Source organism: Stegostoma tigrinum, chromosome 18 (assembly GCF_030684315.1).
Source record: "Stegostoma tigrinum isolate sSteTig4 chromosome 18, sSteTig4.hap1, whole genome shotgun sequence".
NCBI classification, from domain to species: Eukaryota; Metazoa; Chordata; class Chondrichthyes; order Orectolobiformes; family Stegostomatidae; genus Stegostoma; species Stegostoma tigrinum.
In genome coordinates, this window is record NC_081371.1 from 59,287,665 (window position 1) to 59,310,304 (window position 22,640).

At 44.3% G+C, this 22,640-nt stretch overlaps 1 protein-coding gene across 3 annotated transcripts in view; it reads left to right on the top strand.

Moving 5' to 3' along the window:
- Nucleotides 1-22,640, top strand: part of LOC125461130 (serine/threonine-protein kinase 38-like) — a 77,381-nt gene that overhangs the window by 12,208 nt on the left and 42,533 nt on the right. For 2 of the 3 annotated variants that reach the window (XM_048549556.2, XM_048549555.2), the window contains exon 1: nt 11,965-12,225. The exons of the other annotated variant lie outside the window; for it this stretch is intronic. The gene's annotated coding sequence lies outside the window, so the exon portion shown is untranslated. Of the gene's footprint in view, nt 1-11,964; nt 12,226-22,640 lie in introns of those variants that run through there. 3 annotated transcript variants of the gene reach the window in all.

A 22,640-nucleotide genomic window follows, 5' to 3' on the forward strand; every position in this document is an offset into this window, starting at 1 on the left:
CCCTGAACTGAATGTATCTCGGTGTAGGTGTTTTGACAATAGTCACACCCAACATTGTCTAGAGAGCTGTTGCAACTTTAATGGCACTTGTTACATATTTGAGGAGCTGGCTTCTTTGAATGTCAAAGAAAAACAAGTACTATTGGAAAGAAAGGGAGAATGTGCATTTATGTAGCATTTTTCACTAATGTCCTCCAGGAAAGGAAATTGCTATCCTTACCTGATTTGGCCTACAACTGCCCTCTGAAATAGCCTGGCAAGTTGCTCAGCTCAGGGGCGGCTAGGGACAGGCAATTAATGCCAGTCAGCAACGCCCATGTCCCATGAGTAAGTAAAAGTAAAATTCATGATTGCAGGTCATTCCACAGCCAGTGAAGTGAGTTTAAGTCTTCGTCACAGTTGTAATGCGAGTAACAAGGCCTGAATACTTGTATTGATGGTATTAATGGATATTTAGCTGGTGAATTATGCACTAGCAATAGTTGCAACATTTCGCTTTCTTTGATCATCTGTTCTGATTCTAGGGAAATGGACTTAACTTTCTGAGGCTCATACTTTCTGTTTTTTTTCCTTTGACAAGCGATAAAAGAAAAATAAAGCAGAGAATAACTGCAATTCTTAACATGCTGAAGCAAAGACAAGGTTGGCATTGGTTCATTCACAAAAGTTAAATTGCAGTGCAACTGTTTATCTGCAGAACTAAGTTGCTTGAAGGGATTGGTTCAGAAACTCATGAGACAAGCAGCTGATGAAGAAGTGATTTTCCTCTTCTGCCTTACATCATTATGACTCATGAGAAATCTTGAAGGAGCAATGAAATGTTCCATCTGCATTCTCCTACTGGGTCTGTCCAAATGTGTCAATTTTTTTCAGCTTCTCAAGCAGCGAGTCATTTATTTGATGTGAAACACCTTGAAACATATTTCCATTGGAACAGAGGCAATGTTAGATTCAAAACCAGCCAAGGTTCGTTTAGAGGACGTGATGACCTAATGCTATTATTACTGGGCTGTTAATTCAAAGGCCCAGATAATGTTCTAGGGTCCCAGGTTTGAATCTCACTGTGGCAGATAGTGGACTGTGAATTCACTTATTTTTAAAAAAAACTAAAATTAAGAATCTACTGATGACCATGAATCTATTATGAATTGTTAATAAAGCCCATCTGCTTCATGAATACCCTGATATAAAATTCACTAATTTACTGTCCCTCAGACTCACTGTTCAGACATTGGAAATATTGTCTCCACAGATTAGTTTTGAAACAAATTTGAGGAATCTCTGGAAATACTGAAAAAGCCAGGCAGCCACTCTGAGGAAAGAAACTATGAGTTGCCGTGTTTCAGCTCAATGAGGGCGGCCCGGTGGCTCAGTGGTTAGCACTGCAGCCTCAGAGCGCCAGGGACCCGGGTTCGATTCCATCGTCGGGCAACTGTCTGTGTGGAGTTTGCACATTCTCCCTGTGTCTGCGTGGGTTTCCTCCAGGTGCTGCGGTTTCCTCCTACAGTCCAGAGATGTGCAGGCTGGGTGGATCAGCCATGCTAAATTGCCCATAGTGTTCAGGGGTGTGTGGGTTATAGTGGGATGGGTCTGGGTGGGATGCTTCAAGGAGCAGTGTGGGGCTGAAGGGCCTGTTTCCACACTGTAGGGAATCTATTCTAATCTTTCAGCAGAACTGTTAGCAGAGAATTTCTTTCCCCAAGCAGCATCTGGGCTTGCAGTTCTGAACAAAGTGAAACAGCTTGAACTAGCCAATGTTATTCAGTCCTTTCACAGTTCAGAAATCATAACACCTCACAACCTTCACATTTTAAAATAAAAACTGTCCAATTGATCACCTTTAGTTTATTCAGTTATGGCATATGGACTATCATTTACTGCCCAGTCCTAATTGCCCTCAGAAATGGTGGTATACTACTGAAGGCTTTGGGGTGCAGCTATATCCGTCAGGCTGATATCAAGGGAGTTCTATGACTGACTTGGTGATAGCCAAGAAATGGCAAGTCAGGACGGTGAGTGGCATGGAAGGGAGCTTGCAGGGGGTGGTGTTCCCATGTATTTGCTGCCCTTGTCCTTTTAGTTGGGAGTGGTTGTGGGTTTGGAAGGTGCTGTCTCAGGATCTTTGGTGAATTTTTGCAGTGCACCTTGTAAGTGATACACACTGCTGCTACTGAGCGTCGGTGGTGAAGTACGTCGCAGGAGTGTTCGCACGTCCAGAGGACTTCACACAAATCAAGTAAAGATTACACAGGTGTTGATTAAAGAGGAATGTTTTGACCACTGCTCCAAATGAGGACAGAGAAGTGAAGAGGTTTGGGGAGAAAATTGCAGAGTTTAGGCCTACACCTGGAGGGCATGTCAGCAGTGGTGTGAAAGTCAAAACTGGGGATGTGCAAGTGGCCAGAATTGGATCTCTGCAGCGATGCTAACAGGAGGCTGATCATTCATCTCTTTCAGAGGCACAGTTAGCAAGAAATTCAAACTCACTATGGATGCTACTCAGCCCTGAAATGCGTTTCCTCCTGTCATTTCGCTCAACATTCAGAAAATCACAACATTATAAGATGTAGGAGCAGAAGTCAGCCATTCAGCCCATCAAGTCTTCTCCACCAGTCAATGATGGCTGTTCTGATTTGCTTATTCTCGGTTCCACTTGCCTGCCTTTTCCCCGTAGCATTCGATTTCCTTATCGATTAACAATCTGTCTCAGCCTCGAGTGTAATTATGACCCAGCCTCCGCAGTCCTCTGCGTTAAAGAACTCCACAGATTCACAAAGTGAAACAGCTTGATCTAGCCAATGTTATTCAGTCCTTTCCACAGGGTGAAGATATTCCTCCCCATCTCTGAGCCAACTGGATGACTCCTTATTCTGAGACTATACCCTCTGGTCCTGGTCTCTCCAACAGTGGAAACAGCCCCTCTGCATCTGTCCTGTCAAGTCCCCTGCGGATCTTGTGTGTTTCAATAAGGTTTCTCATTCTTCTACTCCAATAAGTACAGGCTCAACCTGCATAGCCTGTGGAATATTTTGGCTGGGAGTATTCCTTTTGGATAAGTACCTTGAATAAAATCAAAGTTGGCTTGCAGGAGTGGTTCACTATTAACCTGTCTAACTCTGCTGGTCACCTTTTTATCTTTGCTCCTTTGGGCTTTTCATTCTCCCCTAGCCTCTCTTCTGTCTTTCTGATGAGATGCCAAACCAAGCCCTATGTATCATCTCGGGTGGACACTAAAGATCTCACAGCTATTCCTTCAAAGAGCAGGGAATTCCTGCCTGGCCTCCCAAATACTGTTCACCACAAAATCCAGATCAGAAATGATGATCTGGTCAACATGTGGGATCTTGCTGTACACAGTTGACTGACGTGCTTCTTACATGACAAGAAGTGATTTCATTTCATAAATGCTCTGTTGGCTTCGAGTTCCTTTTGGGACAGCTCGAAATAATGAAAGAGATAATGGGAACTGCAGATGCTGGAGATTCCAAGATAATAAAATGTGAGGCTGGATGAACACAGCAGGCCAAGCAGCATCTCAGGAGCACAAAAGCTGACGTTTCGGGGACTCTCTGATGAAGGGTCTAGGCCCGAAACGTCAGCTTTTGTGCTCCTGAGATGCTGCTTGGCCTGCTGTGTTCATCCAGCCTCACATTTTATTATCTCGAAATAATGAAAAGTGCTTTAATAATGGAAGTCGTTAAATTCCCTGTTAACATCATCTCGGGCTTGCTGCAGAGCTTCAGCGAAACTCAGCGCCTGTTGGAAGAGAAGTGCCTCATTTTCTACTTGGGGATCCTGCAACATTCTGGACTCAATGTTGAGTTCAATAACTTTAAGGCTTGAGCTCTCCCGTGTCCGTGCTCCAACCCCCACAACCAGTCCCTGTTATCTCGTGGTCTACTGTTGCATACCTCCCAATATCAGCCACTGACAGTCCCCATTAACAGCTGCTCACATTCGTAGCCAGATTGTTATCCACTCGTTTGTCTATCCAACTGCTCTTCTCTCTCTTTTGGGCTGTATCCCCACCTGTTGTTTACTCCTTACCCACTCCCTCACCCAGTCTTCCACATATAAACCAACATTTTCCTAGATACCATCAGTTCTGAGGAAGGGTCACCAGACCCGAAACATCAACTCTGATTTCTCTCCACAAATGCTGCAGAGCTTTTCCAGCAACTTCTGTTTTTGTCCTTAATATTGTTTGGATGTAATTAGTCTTGACAAACCAGAAGTGGCCTTCATTATTCTTACAAATTTTAATGTTGCCAAACAGGATGTTTCAACAGCTTTGAATGAGTAATTGTTTTTGTCAATTTTGATGCCAGTAGCTGCCAAGGCAATCAATTTTATACAACAGGACAGCACAGTACAGGCCCTTCGGCTCACAATGTTGTGCCAAACTTTTACCCTAAACTAAGATCTATCTAACCTCCACCCCTACCTTATACTATCATCCATATACCTATCTAATAGCCACTTAAATGCCCCTAATGAGGCCGACTCCACTCCCCTCTCTGGCAATGCATTCCACGCCCCGACCACTCTCTTGAGTAAAGAACCTACCTCTGACATCTCCCCTATATCTACCTCCACTCACTTTAAAACTATGCCCCCTCGTAGTAGCTACCTCCACCCGAGGGAAAAAGTCTCTGGCTGTCCACTCTATCTATACCTCTGATCATTTTGTACACCTCTATCAAGTCACCTCACATCCTTCGTCATTCTAAAGAGGAAAGCTTTTGTATAGCTGGGGCATAACGTCATGGCTCTTGAACTTAATCCCTCTATTAATGAAAGCTAACACATCATATGCCTTCTTAACAACTCTATCCACCTGGGTGGCAGCTGTCAGGGAACTGTGAACATGAACCCCAAGATCCCTCTGCTCCTCCACACTGCCAAGAATCTTTCCATTAAGCCTGTATTCTGCTTTCAAATTTGTCCTTTCAAAATGAATCACTTCACATTTTTCAGGGTTAAACTCCATCTGCCACTTCACAGCTCTGCATCCTATCAATGTCCCTTTGTAACCCAGAACAGCCCTCCGCACTGTCCACAATGCGACCCACCTTCATATCATTTGCGAACTTACTAATCTACGCCTTCATCCAAATAATTTACAACAATCATATTTAGAAGAGAACCCAGAACAGATCCTTGTGGTACACCACTTGTAACTGAGCACCATGTTGAATATTTTCTGTTCACTACCACTCTTTGTCTTCTAAGGGTCAGCCAATTCTGAATCCAATCTGCCACATTTCCCCCTATCCCATGCCTCCTTACTTTCTGCATCAGCCTACCACGGGGAACCTTAACAAACGCCTTACTTAAATCCATGTACACCACATCCACTGCTCTACCTTCATCCATGTGTTTGATCACCTCTTCAAAGATCAATAAAGTTTGTGAGGCATAATCTACCCCTCACAAATCCATGCTGACTATCACGAATCAAACTGTGCCTTTCCAAGTGATCATGACTCCTGTCTCTCAGAGCCCTTTCTATTTTCCCACAGAATCCTTGGATAAATCCCATCAGGCCCGGGGGACTTGCCTATCTTCAAATTCCTCAAAATTCCTAGCACATCTTCCTTCCTAACATCGACCTCCTCTAGCCTACCAGGCTGTTTCACACTGTCTTCCTCTACAACTAGGTCCCTCTCAGTTGTGAATACTAAAGAAAAATATTCATTAAGGGCCAGTCCTGTCTCTTCAGGCTCTGTGCACAAATTCCCTTTACAATCCTTGATCAGCCCTACCCTTTCCCTGGTCATTCTCTTATTCCTCACGTATGTGTAAAAAGCCTTGGAGTTTTCCTTGATCCTATCTGCCAAGATTTTCTCATGCCCCCCTTATAGCTCTCCTAAGCTCCGTCTTCATCTCCTTCCTGGCTAACTTGTATCCCTCTAGAACCTTGTCTGTTCCACGTTTCCAAAACCTTACAGAAGCCTCCTCCTTCCTCTTAACCAGTCGTTTGACCTCTCATGAGATCACTCAACCAAGTCAAAAAATCAGCAAGAGATCATTTTTGGTGACCAAGATGGTTAGGGGGAAACTTGTGACAAAGTGGGCAGTGTCCCTGCCTCTGGGCCAGAAGCATCAGGTTCAAGTGCCACAGCAGACTTGTTAGCCACAGAAGGACCATTCATAACAGTTAACAGGCTGATAATCATCAGAGAATCCTTCCACCACATCCCCCCATCTCCATTCTGCTCCCCAAAAATGGGTAAAATTTACCTGAAGGTATCTTTGAAAACAAAACCTAAATGAGTTGTGAACAAGGCAGTCCCATCTGATGAGCTTTTAGAAGCCTGATAATCTTGCTGTTTGAGTGTGTAACTATATGGCTGTAATATGATAAGGAAGTTTGTGTAAGCCTGTGTAACAGGGGGGCAGTGGCACTGTGGTAATGTCACTGGTCTCGTCACCCAGCCTAACATCCTGACAATGTAAGTTTGAATCTCACTGTGGGAGATGGTGAAATTTGAGTTCAATTAAAAAGAAGGGGCATTGGAACAACTGTTGTAAAAATCCATCCGGTTCATTAATTTCCTTTAGAGAAGGAAATCTGCCTCCTAACCTGGTCTGGGATAAGCAGGACGGCCAGTGTGCCTGGAGCAGGGTTGGTTGTTGGAGTAGGTACTGGTGTGGCCAGTCAGTGGCTTGTGAACTCGGTCAGACCTTGTGTGGAAGCCCTTGTATTGATCTACTGCAGGCCCTTTAGAGGAAGATTGTAATGTTTATCTTTTTGACTTATGTTCTTATTTTTCTAACTTATAGTATGAATAACTGTAAAGTAATGTAACTTTATTTTATCTCTATTTTGTGTCTCAGATTTGTGTCTAAGTACTTTAAACTTTTTATGGTACTTCTGTACTTCTTAGGAAGGGTCACCAGACCTGAAACCTTAACCCTGATTTTTTCTTCGTAGGTGCTACCAGATCTGCTGGGCTTTTCCAGCAACATCTGTTTTTGTTCCTGTACTTCTGTACTTAAGTAGTGCATGTGACAATAAACCTCTTCTAATGGTCTGTGTGTGACACTGAATCTAGACACCCAGCTGCCCTCTGAAATAACAAAGCGAGGCACTCAGTTCAAGGGCAGTTAGGGATGGGCAATAAATGCTGTTCTTAACAGAGACCATGAGTGAATTAAAAAAGAAACTGAAACAGAAAAGGCTGGTGTAATGATGCCTTTAATCAGGGCTAACTGCTGAGTGGAATAAAAGACAAACTACGGGTAGAAGACTCTGGAAACGCCCAGCATGTCCCTGCAGCATTAGTGGAATGAGAAGCAGCGATTGGTGTTTTGGGTTGATACTTCATCCAAACTGGAAAATGTTAGATGTACCAAATTAGCTGTGATTTTTAAATCTGGGATTGATCAATTTTTGTTAGCCAAAGGGATCAAAGGGTATTTGGTAAGAAGTTGGGGCTAGGTCACAAAGGCCATAATTTACCCAAATGGGAGAACACGGTCAGTGGGCTGAATGGGCTCCAATTTTTCTGCTTTTTATTTGTAAAAAAAATTGTCTCTGAACGCTAAAGAAAATACTTAACCTCAGGTTTAGGCAGAGGTTTTTTTTTAAAAAAATCTAACTTAGTTTCTATTTCCCCGCCTGTGACCCGATTTCACACCATGATTCTGTTAAATACGCCAAACAACCTGCTTGCTCCTTCTGTGCTACTCGGATAAATGTGTTTAATAGTTCATTCTTTTCACCGCAGCCGATGATTAATGAACTTGAACTACGGTGTGTTCCTGCTGAAGCCCCTAAACACAGATTGCAATCATCAAAGTTCGATATTTGGAGATTTTTTTTTATGTATTCATGGGGTGTGGGCATTCATGGAAGGCCAGCATTTGCTAACTACCCCAAATGCCATTGAGGTGGAGGTGATATATTGCCTTAGTTTTTGAATGGACAACTTCAAAAGCAGACAAGCTAAAGATGGCAGGCATCCTAGCCTAATGGAAAGTTCCTACTTTCTTTTAATCACATCAGGTGGGTTTTTACAACAATCCAGTCATTTGATGTCAACGTTACTGAGATTAGTTTTTTTTATTCTTGATTTATTCAATAAATTAAATGCAGATCCCACACCTGCCCTTTCAGGATTTGAACCTGACAATTTGCATTAGATCATTTGTTAAACCTGCTTTTCAGTCATACTTTTAAACTGCCTTTCAACCCAAGTACTCAAGACAAAAGAACACTGCTCTTTAGAGGGGTGAAGAAGTAAAACAAGAACATGCATTTGAATAGCACTTAAGGATATCCCAAAGTGCTTTCCAGCCATTGGAAAGCACTGCTTAATAGTGTAGACCTGTCTGTAATTGAGAAAAACAGTCACCAAGCACAAACATCAATGATAGCAACTAAATAATCTGCTTTTATGATATTGGTCAAGACCACAGGAAACCTTGCTCGCCCTTCTTCAGCATGGTGCATAGATCCAAGTCAGGGTGCTGAAGGGATCTCAGCTTTATGAAAACAGACTTCTGACAGTGCAGCATTCCCTCAGTATTGCACTGTGTGTGTGTCGGCCTGCATTTTGTACTCAGGTTTCTCTCGGGGGACTCAAACTGACAACCTTTGGCACAAAGGTCACAATGTAGCCCAGAGCCCATTGTCCTTGTGCTCTTCTCTGCTTGTTGCCCTGCAAGAATCATAAGAAATAGCAGCAGTAGGAGGCCATTTGGTCCATTTCTCATGCTCTGCCACAACTCCACTTTCCTATCTGTTCCTTTGCCAATCCAAATCCCTCTCACCCAGCTCTGACTACAAACAATGACCCAGGCTCCACTGCTCTTCTGTGAAAGAGAATTACTGGCACCAACAATTCCTTAGGTGCTCGACAGGAAAGAAGTGAAAAGTTTGCTTGTTTTGTGGGAGAGCCCAGCAGCAGAGGGCATAACCTCACAATAACAGGTTGCCCATTTAAGACAGAGATGAGGACAAATTTCTTAGAGCGTGGTGAATCAGTGGAATTCCTTACTACAGAGGGTTGTGCAAGGCAAGTTGTTAATAATAACACGCAGATTTTTAATCAGAACAGGAATAAAAGATTATTGGAGAAAAGCCAGTAAAGTGGAGTTGAGGATTATCAGATCAGCCGTGATCTCATTGAATGGTGGAGCTACTTTGATGGGCTGAATGGTCTACTTCTCTTATGTCTTATACTCATCCAGAACCTCTGGAAGAAGAAATTACTCCTCAGCTCTTTCTTAAATAGATGACCCTTGGTTTAAACAGTGTCCTCGTTCTAGATGCATCCACAAAGGAGGTTCCTTGTAGCATCCACCCAAGTCAAGTCCCATCAGGACCTTATGAAGTTCAATAAGATGATCTCTCATTCTTCTAAACTCCAATTTGTATTGAGCCAACCTGTTAATCCTTCCTTACAAACCCAGGAATCAGCTGAGTGAGTCTTCTCTGAAATGCCTCCACTGCAAGAGTATCCCTCCTGACATAGGGCATCCAAAACTGTACAGAGTAACCCAGGGCAGTCTAACCAATGACCTGTAAAGTTGTCACAAGCCTTTCCTAATTTTATGTTCCATTCCCCTCTCAATAAAAGCCAATGTTACATTAGGCATCCAAATTGCATGCTCAGCCTTTATGATTCAGGTATGGAGTCACATTTGAAGGTCAGTTGGCTGGATGGCTGGTTTGTGATAAGGAGTGATGCCAAGAGCATCGCCAAGAGTTCAATTCTCACACCAGCTGAGGTTACCACGGGGGGGACTCTCCTTCTCAGCCTCACCTGAGGCAGTGACCTTCAGGTTAAACCGCCACCAGTCATCTCTGTCAAATGAGTCATTTCTCTCTAGGGTGATGCTAATTATGGGGTCAACCAGATCTCTCTGTACTGTATCTTTCTGTCTCTCAATTTAAAACGTATTCTGAGTTTTTTTTCTCTAAAAGCATAATACTGCAGATCATGCTGCAACTGTACAAAACGCTAGTGCGACCTCACTTGGAATATTGCGTACAGTTCTGGTCGCCCCATTACAGGAAGGATGTGGAAGCATTGGAAAAGGTGCAGAGGAGATTTACCAGGATGTTGCCTAGTCTGGAGCGCAGGCCCTAATGAAGAAAGGCTGAGGGACTTGGGTCTGTTCTCATTGGAGAGAAGGAGGATAAGAGGGGATTTAATAGAGACATACAAGATGATCAGAGGATTCGATAGAGTGGACAATGAGAGTCTTTTTCCTAGGATGATGACTTCAGCTTGTACAAGGGGCCATAGCTACAAATTGAGGGGTGATAGATTTAAGACAGATGTCAGAGGCAGGTTCTTTACTCAGAGAGTGGTAAGGGCGTGGAAAGCCCTGCCTGCCAATGTAGTTAACTCAGCCACATTAGGGGTATTTAAACAGTCCTTGTATAAGCATATGGATAATGATGGGATAGTGTAGGGGGAGGGGCTTAGATTAGTGCACAGGTCGGCGCAACATTGAGGGCTGAAGGGCCTGTTCTGCGCTGTATTGTTCTATGTTCAATGGAAAACTGAAATAAAAAAAACAAAAAGTACCATTGAAACTTAGCAATTCTGGCAGCATCTGTGGAGAGAGAGAGAGACAGTTAATGTTTTATGTCTTCAGTTCTGAAGAAAAGTCATATTGAACTGAAGCATTACCTTTGTACTGCCAGATCTGCTGAGTTTCTCTAGTCCTTTCTGTTTTGATTTCCAGTGAGGTTCACAAGCAGGTGTTGGAACAGCAGCAAACCCAACTCATTCTAAACTGATTCTGACGAAGGGTCACTGGACCTGAAACATTAACTCTGCTTTCTCTCCACAGATGTTGCCAGACCTGCTGAGTTTTCTCAGCAATTTCTGTTTTTATTTGTTCAGGCTCTTTTAAAAGAATAACCAATTCACCAATTTAAACAAAAATCAGAATTTGCAGCTCCTGAAGCTTAGTGGAACAAGAGACCAAACCACAAATGAAACATACAACATTAAATCAAAATGTCACTTGGTAGTACAGACTTGTTGGGCCCACTTTGTACTGTTTGAGTTGGTGACTTTGAGAAGTGGACTTTAAATAAGGAATCCAAAACCACACACAGCATGCCACAGTGTTGTCTCACTGATGCCCCGTACGGATGTCACAAGACCTTCCTACTGTTACAGAATTTGCTGGAAAAACTCTGTTGGTCTGGCAGTCTCTGTGGAGAGAAAGCAGAGTTAATGTTTAGAATCTGGTGACCATTGTTCGGAACAGATGCCAGACCTGTTGAGTTTCTGTAGCAATTTCTGTTTTTGTTTCATATTTTCAGCATCTGCAGTTCTTTGTTCTATTTTGCCCTCCTGCTGGATTTCATCCCCCTTGCAACAAAAGCCAACATTACACGAGTCAGTGATAACAAGGTGTGGAGCTGGATGAAAACACAGCAGGGCCAAGCAGCATCAGAGGAGCAGGAAGGCTGACATTTCAGGCCTAGACCCTTCTTCAGAAACATTTCTGAGGAAGGGTCTAGGCCCGAAACATCAGCTTTCCTGCTCCTCTGATGCTGCTTGGCCTGCTGCGTTCGTTCAGCACTACACATTGTTATCTCAGATTCTCCAGCATCTGCAGTTCCCATTATCTCTGAAACAATTTTAACCCCATTACATTAGTCATGCTATTAATATATTTATCTTTTATAATGCACGTATAGACTGTCGCTCTGTAACTCCCCCAACTTTGCCTTTTGAAAAATTGGTGGTGTGGGTGGGGTTGTAGAAGTGGGAATCAAACCCCGCCCCTTTTCCCACCAGCGGCTTTTCTATTGGCCAATAGAGCTCAGCCTTTCGGCTACTTCAGCCAATGGGGGGGAAGCACTATTTCCATGTTGTTATTTATGGTCGCACGGCTCCGATTGGCTGCGCTGTTGCCAAGTGGGCGGTCCTGTTGCTGATTGGCTAGCTCTCCAGGTTTGGCTGCTCCCCCTTGTCTGCTGGGCTTTGTGGCTGAGCCCGGAAGAGTGAGATAATGTTGCCTTGATGTGAGGCTGCAAAGTGGGAACGCTGCTTCTGCCCAGGGGCAATATCCACACCGATGTGGAGGTCGCACAACAGTCTTGCTCTGTGGTTGGGGTGCCAGTCACTGGGGGCATTTGAAGGGGCACCATCTGGAACTTGAGTCTGCCTCAAAGAAACAATCTGAAACGAAGGAGCAATAAGTGAACTCGTTTAGGGGAAGGTTAAGGACCAAAAGAAGACTCAACAGGTGAGTGTCCCAGGGGCTGGAGGTAGGAGCAATTTGACCGGATCAATTGAATCCAAGTCTGCAGTAGTACAAGGAACTATGAACCAGGTTCCTCGGGCAAGTTTTGTTTTCAGTGTGAATTCGCAAGTTAATTGCAGATTTGGGATAGCAATTTCAGAGCTGGATAAAACCTCCCGATGGGGTAAATAATCGGCGAATGTCTAGCTTGCTGTGGACTGTTTTGGTGTGTGTTTGCGTGTAAGTAATATTGTTGGCTTGGATCTTTTAGCAGAGTGCGGCTGTGTAGGCAGTGGATTGATTTCAATGTCATCTCCCTCTAACGTGAGCACTCAGCTTTTTCTTTTGTGAAAGTTATGTTCACTCTGAACAAAAGAGCACAGCCTCCGCTGTCTAGCGCTCCCACAAGTGCTGTCCTCCGTGCCTCGATCTTCCAATTCACTGCTTTTGAGCTTGGAATGCAACAAGGTGATTTACTCGCATTCACTGTAATTACCGGAGGCGAGACATTCATGATTGAGGTGTAAATTTCATCCTCATTGGGTGTATTAATACCATTGCAATTCCTAAAATAACTTCGCAGCAGGTTGGAACTGATACCAAAATCCTTCCATTCCCTCCCCCACAGAGCTCTCTTCTTAAAGTGACCATTTTAATCAAAAGTTACACTTCGGTTGAGGGGAAATTTTCGACATTTTGTTTGACATACTGGACAGGATTAAATCCCGCCACATGCCTGTTGTGAAAGAGTGTGGGATTATAGTTCATTAAATATCCCCTGTTGTGCTTCAGTGTTAGATATTGCGGGAAAATATCAGATTCTGCTCCTGACGTCATTTTGGGATGATTTATTTTGTTGAAGGCGCTTTATAAATGTAGGCGGTTGTTGTACAGCAATAACCTGCGAGAGAAGAGGCTGAGGGGGTGACCTTTGCAGAGGTTTATAAAATCATGAGGGGCATGGACAGGGTGAATATTCCCAGGATAGGGGAGTCCAAAACTAGAGGTTTAAGGTGAAAGGGAAAGACTTAAAAGGGACCTAAAGGGCAACTCTTAGACACAGAGGATGGCGCGTGTGTATGGAATGAGTTACCAGAGGAAGTGCTGGATGTTGGTGCAATTACAACATTTAAAAGGCATCTGGATGGATATACAAATAAGAAGGCTTTAGAGGGATGTGGGCCAAATGCTGGTAAATGGGACTAGATTTATCTAAGATTTCTGGTTGGCGTGGTCTGCTTGGACTGAAGGGTCTGGTGCTTGTTGTTCATCTTTGGCTGTGTGCCAATGCTTTGGGTCCTGAGTACAAAGAGCCCATTGGAAAGATACCTCAGCATCTTGTCTGCTTACTGACTTGGCCTGTGTGATTCCTGTACTTTCTGGGTTTTTGGTTTAAAGATTCAAATTTCCAACAGTTAGAGTTGGATAAATACATGGATGATAATGGAATAGTGTAGGTTAGATGGCCTTCAGTTTGGTTTCACAGGTCGGTGTGACATGACGGGTCTGTACTGCGCTGTAATGTTCTATGTTCTAAGTCATTCAGCCCTTTGACATTGCTCTGCCATTCATTTTAACTCATTTCTGGTCTGTATCTACCTGGTCCTGCTCTGTTACTCTTCCTTGCGTCACTTTGAACACCATCCCGTTCACCTGTGCTGGGGAAATTTTAAAGTTGATTTCCCGTGAAATGTCTGTGCCCTTCTGGGATGACTGCGATTTGAATTGGTTGAAGACTTGCTTCTTGATTTATCTGCCGATTGGCCTGACTCTCGGGTTAGGGTTCTGCCTCCTTGTTCAGGACACCCTGCACCAGAGGAGATAGTTTCTGTCCTCTCGCATCCTGTTATAACTTTAAAGCCCCTCACTTTACATTAGCCCTCCACCTCCTGGACTCAAGGACTCTGCTAACATGCTGGTATCATGTTAACTCCACACTCTTTCTTTGTACTGAAGTAATTTCCCTATTTAGCCCAGAACTGTGACCGAGGGAGACTAGTCTCCCTGCTTCTTTCCCTGCCTTTCCATTCATTGTGTCATTGAGGTCTACAACAGAGAGAGAGATACCCTTCAGCCCATTCAGTCTCTGATGAAGAACAATCACCTAACTATTGTAATTCCGTTTTCCAGTACTTGACCCTGGCATCATGAGAAATGTTATGGGTGTTTCTGACTCTACTACTCTTTCAGGCAGTGCGTTTCAGATTCCCACCTCACTCTGAGTGAAAGGTCTTTCCTCACATCCCCTGTTAACTTCCCGCTCTCTATCTTAACTGTCCCCCTGGTCGTTGATCCCTTCACCAGAGGGAGAAGGTTTTTCTCCCCTGTCTATGCACCTTGTGAATGATGCTGTTGTGTCCTAAGAACAGGAGAAGGCTGCTTGATCCCTTGAGCATGTTCTGCCATTCAATACAATCCATTTCTTGGAAACCAAATTAAGACTTTGCTGATACAGAAGGGAAAGGAACAAATGTGGAAAACATTTGGACAATACAAAGTGGTTAACAGCCAATCCAGGACTTTCTTCTTCAAAGTCCAGTCACAGTTGTAGTCAAAACGTACTAATTTTGAGCAGAGCAAGGCCCCCACAAAACATTGCTGGGTAACTTTTTTATTTTTGGTGAGGGATAAAAATAGACCTGGTTATGGAGTTGAGGGGTGGGGGGTGGTTGGTGGTTGTAGACTTTTCAACAGCAATTAGGGCCTCAGCTTAAAATCTGAATTAAAAGACCACACTTTTTGGACAATGAGGGAGTGCTGTCTGAAACCATGACCTTCTGATTCCGACTTAAGGAGCCACAAACAGCAGCTTAGTGATGTGAGGGGCAACTTACTAATTCTAGTTTGTTTACAATTGTTTTAAATAGCTTGTACCTTTTTACTATAAGTGAAATAATTGTGTTTCACTTACTGAGGTGCAGAATGTCAGAGATAGTAGGAACTGCAGATGCTGGAGAATCTGAGATAACAAGGTTTAGAGCTGGATGAACACAGCAGGCCGAGCAGGAAGGCTGATGTTTCGGGCCTAGACGCTCCTTCAGAAATGAAGAAGACCCTTCTGAAGACCATTTCTGATGAAGGGTCTAGGCCCAAAACATCAGCCTTCCTGCTCCTCTGATGCTGCTTGGCCTGCTGTGTTCATCTGGCTCTACGCTTTGTTATCTGAGGCAGAATATCTGTCTGTTTCACTCCTGTCTCTGAGTCAGAAGATTGAATGTTCAAACCTTACTTGAGGGGCTTGAGTGCAAATTCCAGGCTGATGTTCTCAGTGCGATTATTGCTCGGAGCTATTCTTCCAATAAACCTCTGTCAGGTGGATCTTAAAAAAAATCCCACTGCCATTCTTTTGAAGAAGAATGGGGCGGGGGAGCATCCTAATGCCCTGCTCTGATGCTTATCTCTCAGTTGACCGCAATAAAACAGGTTATCTGGTCACTATCGGGTGGGGAGATTTGCTGCTGCCTATCCAAGATTCGGCAGCATTTCACTGGTTGGGAAATGTTTTCTGGCATCCTGAGGTTGTGTATGGTGCTGTATGAATGCAGGTTCTTCCTTGCCCTAGTGCCGAGAGCAGCAGCACCTTTGCAGACGAACAACAGGGGCATCGACTCATACAGCATGGAAACGGACCGTCTGGTCCAACCAGTCCATGCTGACCATGTTCCCAAACTAAACCAGTCCCACCTGTCTGTACTTAGCCTATATCCCTCCTAACCTTGCCTCTTTGTGTACCTATCCAAATGTCTTTTTAAATGCTGTACCTGCATCCACCGCTTCCTCTGGATGTTCATTCCACAAAAACTATTGTGATTTTAAAACTAAAGTGACCCTCGCATCTATTTTTTAATCTTTCTCCTCTCATCTTAAAATGTCTTAGTTTTGAACACCTTCTTCCCAGCCCCTGGGGAAAAGACCCATGCTATTCACCCCGTCTATGCTCCTCATGATTTTATAAACTTCAATAAAGTCACCCCTAAACTTGCTGTGCTCCAGTGAAAGAGTCCAAGCCTACCCAAACTCCAACCCTCCATTCCTAGCAACATCATGGTAAATTTTGTCTGAACTCTATCCAGTTGAGAGAATTGTGGCATATCAGAGGTCCCATCTCTCATACTGCACTTGAAGAAATGCAACTGGCCAGTCAGCTTGGTATTCGCAGTGTTGCTGTGTGTAGGATTGGCCTCCTCCTCCAAGGGACGATCTAAATGCATTGGTTGCAGTTCAGAGGTTTTTAAGATTTTAAATTCCCTACAGTGTGGAAACGGGCCCTTCGGCCCAACAAGTCCACACCACCCCTCGCAGCATCCCACCCAGACCCATCCTACACAGTTTACCAGGTTAATTGCTAGATTGGGTAGGTTGTCTCAGGGGGAATGGTTGGACAGACTGGGCTAGTGTCCACTAGAGCTTAGAAAAGTAAAGAAGTGACTTGATTTGAAATAATGTAAGACCCTGGTGGCGATTTCACAGCACAGATTTGGGAAGGATGTTTCCTCTTATGAGATAATCCAGAATTAAGGGTCACTGTTCAACTATAAGGGGTCTCCTCACCCTGTGTAGGGTGGTTGGGGGGGTGGGGGGTGTGGTGCTAAAGGTAGTTGGGGAAGGTGGAAATGTGGAATGATCACAGCAACCACAAACGTAGAGAATTCAAGGGGCTCTGATGAAGGGTCTAGGCCTGAAACGTCAGCTTTTGTGCTCCTGAGATGCTGCTTGGCCTGCTGTGTTCATCCAGCCTCACATTTTATTATCTTGGAATTCTCCAGCATCTGCAGTTCCCATTATCTCGAATTCAAGGGGCTGAATAGCCTACTGCTATCCCAAATGTGTATGTTTGTCCAGTCTCCAAACAAGACCCAGAAAGATTTAGTCCAGGTGTACAATGGATGGTTGGATCTCTGGTCAGCGTTGCCCCATCGTGTGGGCTGCTCTCAGCAGGAATCACTGCAAAGTCATTGGGATGTAAAGCCCTGGGCTTTGGAGGTGGTTTGTGATGTCCATGTTGTAGCAGCTAATTCTGCCGTGAGTAAGCACAGGATGCATGCTCTGTGCAGTCCACGATCTAAACCATGTGGTATGTTTCGTCCAGGCAATGAATCTTGGTGGGGGCGGGGCGTGTGGTGTTGGTGGTTTGTAAACCAGATTTGAAACGCTGAGCCTCCTTGCCTTAGTAATATTTGCATATTTCTGACCAGCGATGAGAACTTCGGTTATGTACTGAAACTAGGGCTGTTATCTTTATAGCAGAGGGGGCCAGAGGAGATTAAATTAATCAGCAGAGGGCTAGAGGACAAGTTTCAGATAATAGATAAAAGAACCAGAGGAGGAGATGAGTAAATGGTGTTTTTTTTTAAACTGAGTGCGTGATTGTGATCTGGAACACACTGACTGAAGGGGCAATGGAAGCAGGTTGAATTTTTGGTTCATGATTCTCTCGCAGGACTTGGGCCAGCATTTCTTGCCCATCCCTAGTTGCCCTTGAGAAGGTGGTGGTAAGCTGGCCTCTTGAGCCGCTGCAGCCTGTGTGCTGTGGGTTGACACTCGATGCTGTTAGGGAGGGAATTCCAGGATTTGACCCAGTGACAGTGAAGAAACAGCGGTATATTTCCATGTCAGGATGGTGAGTGACTTGCAGAGGGTGGTGTCCCCAAGTATCTGCTGCCCTTGTCCTTCTAGATGGAAATGGCCGTGGGTTTGGAAGGTGCTGTCTGAGGATCTTTAGTGAATTTCTGCAGTGCATCTAGTAGATACTAGCAGCAATGTGCACTGGTGGTGGAGGCAGTGGGTACGTGTGGATGTGGTGCCAATCAAGCGCGCTGCTCTGTCCTGAATTGTGTCAAGCTTCTTGTGTTAATGGAACTGTCCTTATCCAGGCAAGTGGTGAGTATTGCATCACTCTCCTGAGTTGTGCCTTCTAGATGGTGGAAAGGCTTTGGGAAGTCAAGAAGTGAGTTACTCACTACAGTATTCGTCACCTCTGACCTGCTGTTGTAGCGACCGTGTTTGTGGTGAGCCCAGTTCAGTTTATGGTCAATGGTAATCCCTCTTTGATGGCAAGGTTGGGTGTGAGGGGTGTGATGGGGGTTTGCGGTAACACCACTGAATGTGAAGGAGTGATTGTGTTTTATTGGAGATGGCCCTTGCCTGGCACTGTGTGACCTGAATGTTATTTGCCACTTTTGTGGCAAAGTGGCTTTAGCCCTTGCTCGCTTGAAAACTGATATGACCTCATTGTCACAGTGATTATTCCACACATTGTAATTGTAAATTCCCTACCTTCACGTGAATCCATTCTTTATGCAGTTTTAAAGCTGCAATTTGTTGTGTGTCTGGCTGGCCCAGTCAGTACAGTTTGAGTTTCAGATCAGCCCATCCTGTTGAATTACAGAACAGCACTCCATGGGCCTCATGCCCATTCCTAATATTTATGTTTGGTTCCCACGGAACCAATGTAAGCAGGACACATCTGGTATCCAAGTGAGATTGCCATTGAGTAGTTGGTGTGACGATGTGGGTTGAGGGAGGCTTGATAAGGTCAGGGGAAAAAGCGATCACCCACCCCCATGACTACACATGAAGGCAAAAAAGAATTGACACTGCAGAAAGTAGAGCAGATCTGGAGTTCTGGCCCAAGGTGACTCCAGCAGGAATCTCTCTGCTGTGTCAAGACAGCTCCTAACTCCAGATTTTCACTGTAACTTGCGGTCAGGCAGTATGACAGTGGTTCTTGAACTGGGGTCCATTTAAAAACTTTATACGGGCCCAGGTATTTTGTGTGTGTGTCAGCCACACAGTGGGGAAGAGAAAGGTGGAATGCAATAGCTTCGTGTGAGACGGTGGCTCAGTGGGGCAGCACTGCTCCGTCACTGTGCCAGAGACCTGAGTTTGATCCCACCCCCGGATCACTGTCTGTGTGGAGTTTGCACATTCTCCCCGTGTCTGCCGGGTTTTCTCCGGGTGCTCTGGTTTCCTCCCACTGTCCAAGGATGTGCAGGTTAGGGTGGATTGGCTGTGGGGAAATTGCCGGTTGGGTTTGGGGATGTGCAGGATAGGTGAGTTAACCATGGGAAATGCGGGATAAGCTAGGGGTGTGGGTCTGCGTGGGATGCTCTTTAAAGGTTCAGTGTGAACTGGATGGGTTCTGCACTGCAGGGATTCATGAAACTAATGGTAATTGGTATTAATCTATCACGAGCTGGTACCCTTTTTGTAAATACTTGGCCATCTTCCCAATGAATTCCACTTCGACTGTCATAGCTCTGTTTCTGCTGGGTGACCAGCTGCTTTGTGACAGTCCACATTCAATTAAGACCCGTAGTCTGAGGGAATGCTGTTCTGTCACTCCCTGGTCCACTCCGTTTCCAGCAACTTCTCTTAAAATGACTCTCCTGTCGATCCTTGCGATCGTGGGAAAGCTGTCACCTTTGACTTGCTTCTGCGGAGTTTCAATAACCTACATTCCCTGAGTGAGAAACTGAGCTGGGTTTGCCCATGTCTGTAAAATATTCTCTGAATTACTCTTTCAAGTGTCGTCGTCGTCGTCATCATTCTTAGCAGTCACTTGCAAGAGTACGGGACAGGAGGATGTGGTTTATGGGATGTTTTAATAGGGTTTTATTCCTTGAGACAAATTGAAATCTGTTTTGTGCCAGTCAGACATCTAAATGTGGTGAGATTGCTGTGAATAGTGGTTAGATCATACAACATAGGAGCAGAAGTAGGCTTCTCAGTTCTGCCATTCAATGAGATCACAGCTGATCTGATAATCCTCAACTCCAATTTCCTGCCTTTTCTCCATCTCCCTTGAGTCCCCGACTGATCAAAAATATGGCTACCTCAGCCCCAAATAGATGCGATCTTAGCATCATTTATGCTTATCTTTTGCCTCCAATGTTGCTCACATTGACTGGAATGTTAGTGTCTGGGGGATTTTCTCCTCATTATCTACTTTGACGCCCTTCAGGTTGCTATTCTAAATAATTTAGTGCTTTTCTTAAAAAGGTTCTGATAGAAATTTATAACTCATGAGTATTTTTCAGTGTAATTTTTGTGGTGGCACTGGTAATCAGCAATCTCTTTAAAGTATGAGAACAACCAAGCTTTCTTTTTTCTTTTAAGTACTGCATGGAGACATATCTCCTACGTTTTCAGGATTCTGAGTGGTGATGATCTTTAAATAGAGAGCCTGCTTTGTGTGTGAAGTCCCAAAAGGTTACTCAGATTGAATACTTGTCAGAAATTGTCAATTTCAGCATAAAACAATGTATGAGGAATTACACTGAGGAGAGACATGAAACATTTTCTGCTACTCATAATTGAAGCAGAGAAGGTTTTGAGAGGAAGCTCACTAACTTTTTATTTTACAAATGGAGTGAATGGGGAGGGCTGATTCCAGAGAAAATGATGAGTAATTACTAGCATTAACTTGTAGCACACTCTTACCTGATGGCACCAGTGAAATGTCCCAAAAAGCAGCATTGATGGAACAAAAATTGACACTAGCTACTTGAGGAGGTATGAGAACAGACAACCAAAAGGTTTGGTCAAGGAGGGGGATAGTTCTTAAAGAGCATCTTTAAGGGAGAGAAGGAGGTGAAGAGTTTTCAGCAGGGAATTTCAGGCCTTCAGACCCAGATAACTCAGGGTCTGACCACCGTTGTTAGGGATGTGCAAGAGGCCAGGATTGGAAGTATACTGACTATTCGGAGGGTTGTACGCTGGGGGAGGCCGTGCCAAGGAAGTCTTTTTTTTACTTTTAAAAAAAAAACCGAGCATTTCAAATTTGATGTATTAGAGTCCTAGAGATGTACGGCTCGAAAACAGACCCTTTTTGGTCCAACTCCTCCATGCTGACTAGATATCCTAAATTAATCTAGTCCCATTTGCCAGCATTTGGCCTGTATCCCTCCTGAAGCCTTCCTATTCATGTACCCATCCAGATGCCTCATAAATATTGTAATTGTACCAGCCCCCATCACTTCCTCTGGCAGCTCATTCCGTGCACGCACCACCCCCTGTGAAAAAAGGGACAACTTTTTCAATCTTTCCCCTCTCTCTTTAAACCATTACCCTCTAGTTTTGGACACCCCCCATCGTAGGGAAGAGATTTTGACTATTTAGCCTATCTGGGACCCTCCTGAGTTTATAAACTTCTATAAAGGTCACCCCTCAGCCTCCAACGCTCCAGGGGAAATAGTCCCAGCCTCTCCTTACGGCTTGAACCCTCCAATCCTGGAAACATCCTTCTAAATCTTTTCTGAGCCCTCTTCAAATTTCACAACGTCTTTCTTATGGAAGGGTGACCAGAATTGAATGAATTGCAGAAGTGGCCTAACCAATGTCCTGTACAGCTGCAACGTGAACACCCAACTCCTACACTCCATGCTCTGACCAATAAAGGCAGGCATATCTAATACTTCACTATCCTGTCTACCTGCTGGATGTTAAAGGGGCAGGGATTTGGTGACCAGGAAGTGGTCCAAGTTAGAATATGAGCAGTGAAAGATTTGGGGGAAGGTGATGACCTAGTGGTATTATCAACAAGACTATTAACCCAGAGACCCAAGTAATGTCCTGGGGTCCTAAGTTCAACCCCACCATGGCTGATGGTTGAATTTTAATTCAATAAAAACCCAAGATTGATCTAACGATGACTGGGCAGCTGTTGTGAATTGTTGGGAAAACCTCTGCTTCACTAAATGCCCTTTAGGGAGGGAAACAGCCATCCTTGCATGGTCTGGCCTACATGGTACTCCAAACCCACAGCAAAATGTAGTAGGCTCTCAACTGCAATCTGGCAATTAAGAATGGAGCAATAAATTCAGACTTAGCCAGTGAGGCCCATGTTCTATTCAAAGAAATGCTTATGCAGCTGTGCGGCACAGCAATATGCAACGGTTGCATTTGGAGCTAAGTGATGAAAAGCTTGAGGCAGAGTTGGAGTCAGGTCATGTTAAAATTCCAAGTTAGCTACCTCCTGTGAAGGAGAGGAAACAGTCAGAAACTGTGTTCAGCTTTAATCAGAAAGTGGAATTTGTGAATAATCTGGCTCATTGACCACGAATGAGGCTGGAATAGAGTTTCTGGCTTTGTAACGGTTCAAAGTGGTCATTTAAAGCAAAGGACGAGAATGTTTTGGAGAATTATTGTGTTAAAGTGGAGAACTTTTGGACAATGTGCTGTACCAGAGGTGTTCAAGCAGAGTCCATTGTGAGCGTTTGAAGTGGGGAAGGCTGTAGGAATATCAGAAGTGTGTAGGGTGGTGAGAATAGCACCATAGACAGTGGCTCCAACTGGCTTCGGTCATCTCGTAAAAAGAATGTAGTGTCAGGGACTCTCGTGCCTTTTTACTTTCTTGTAACTCAACATTGGCAGCAAGACCAGCCGAATTTGTCCTTGTCTAATTGCTCACTTCAGAG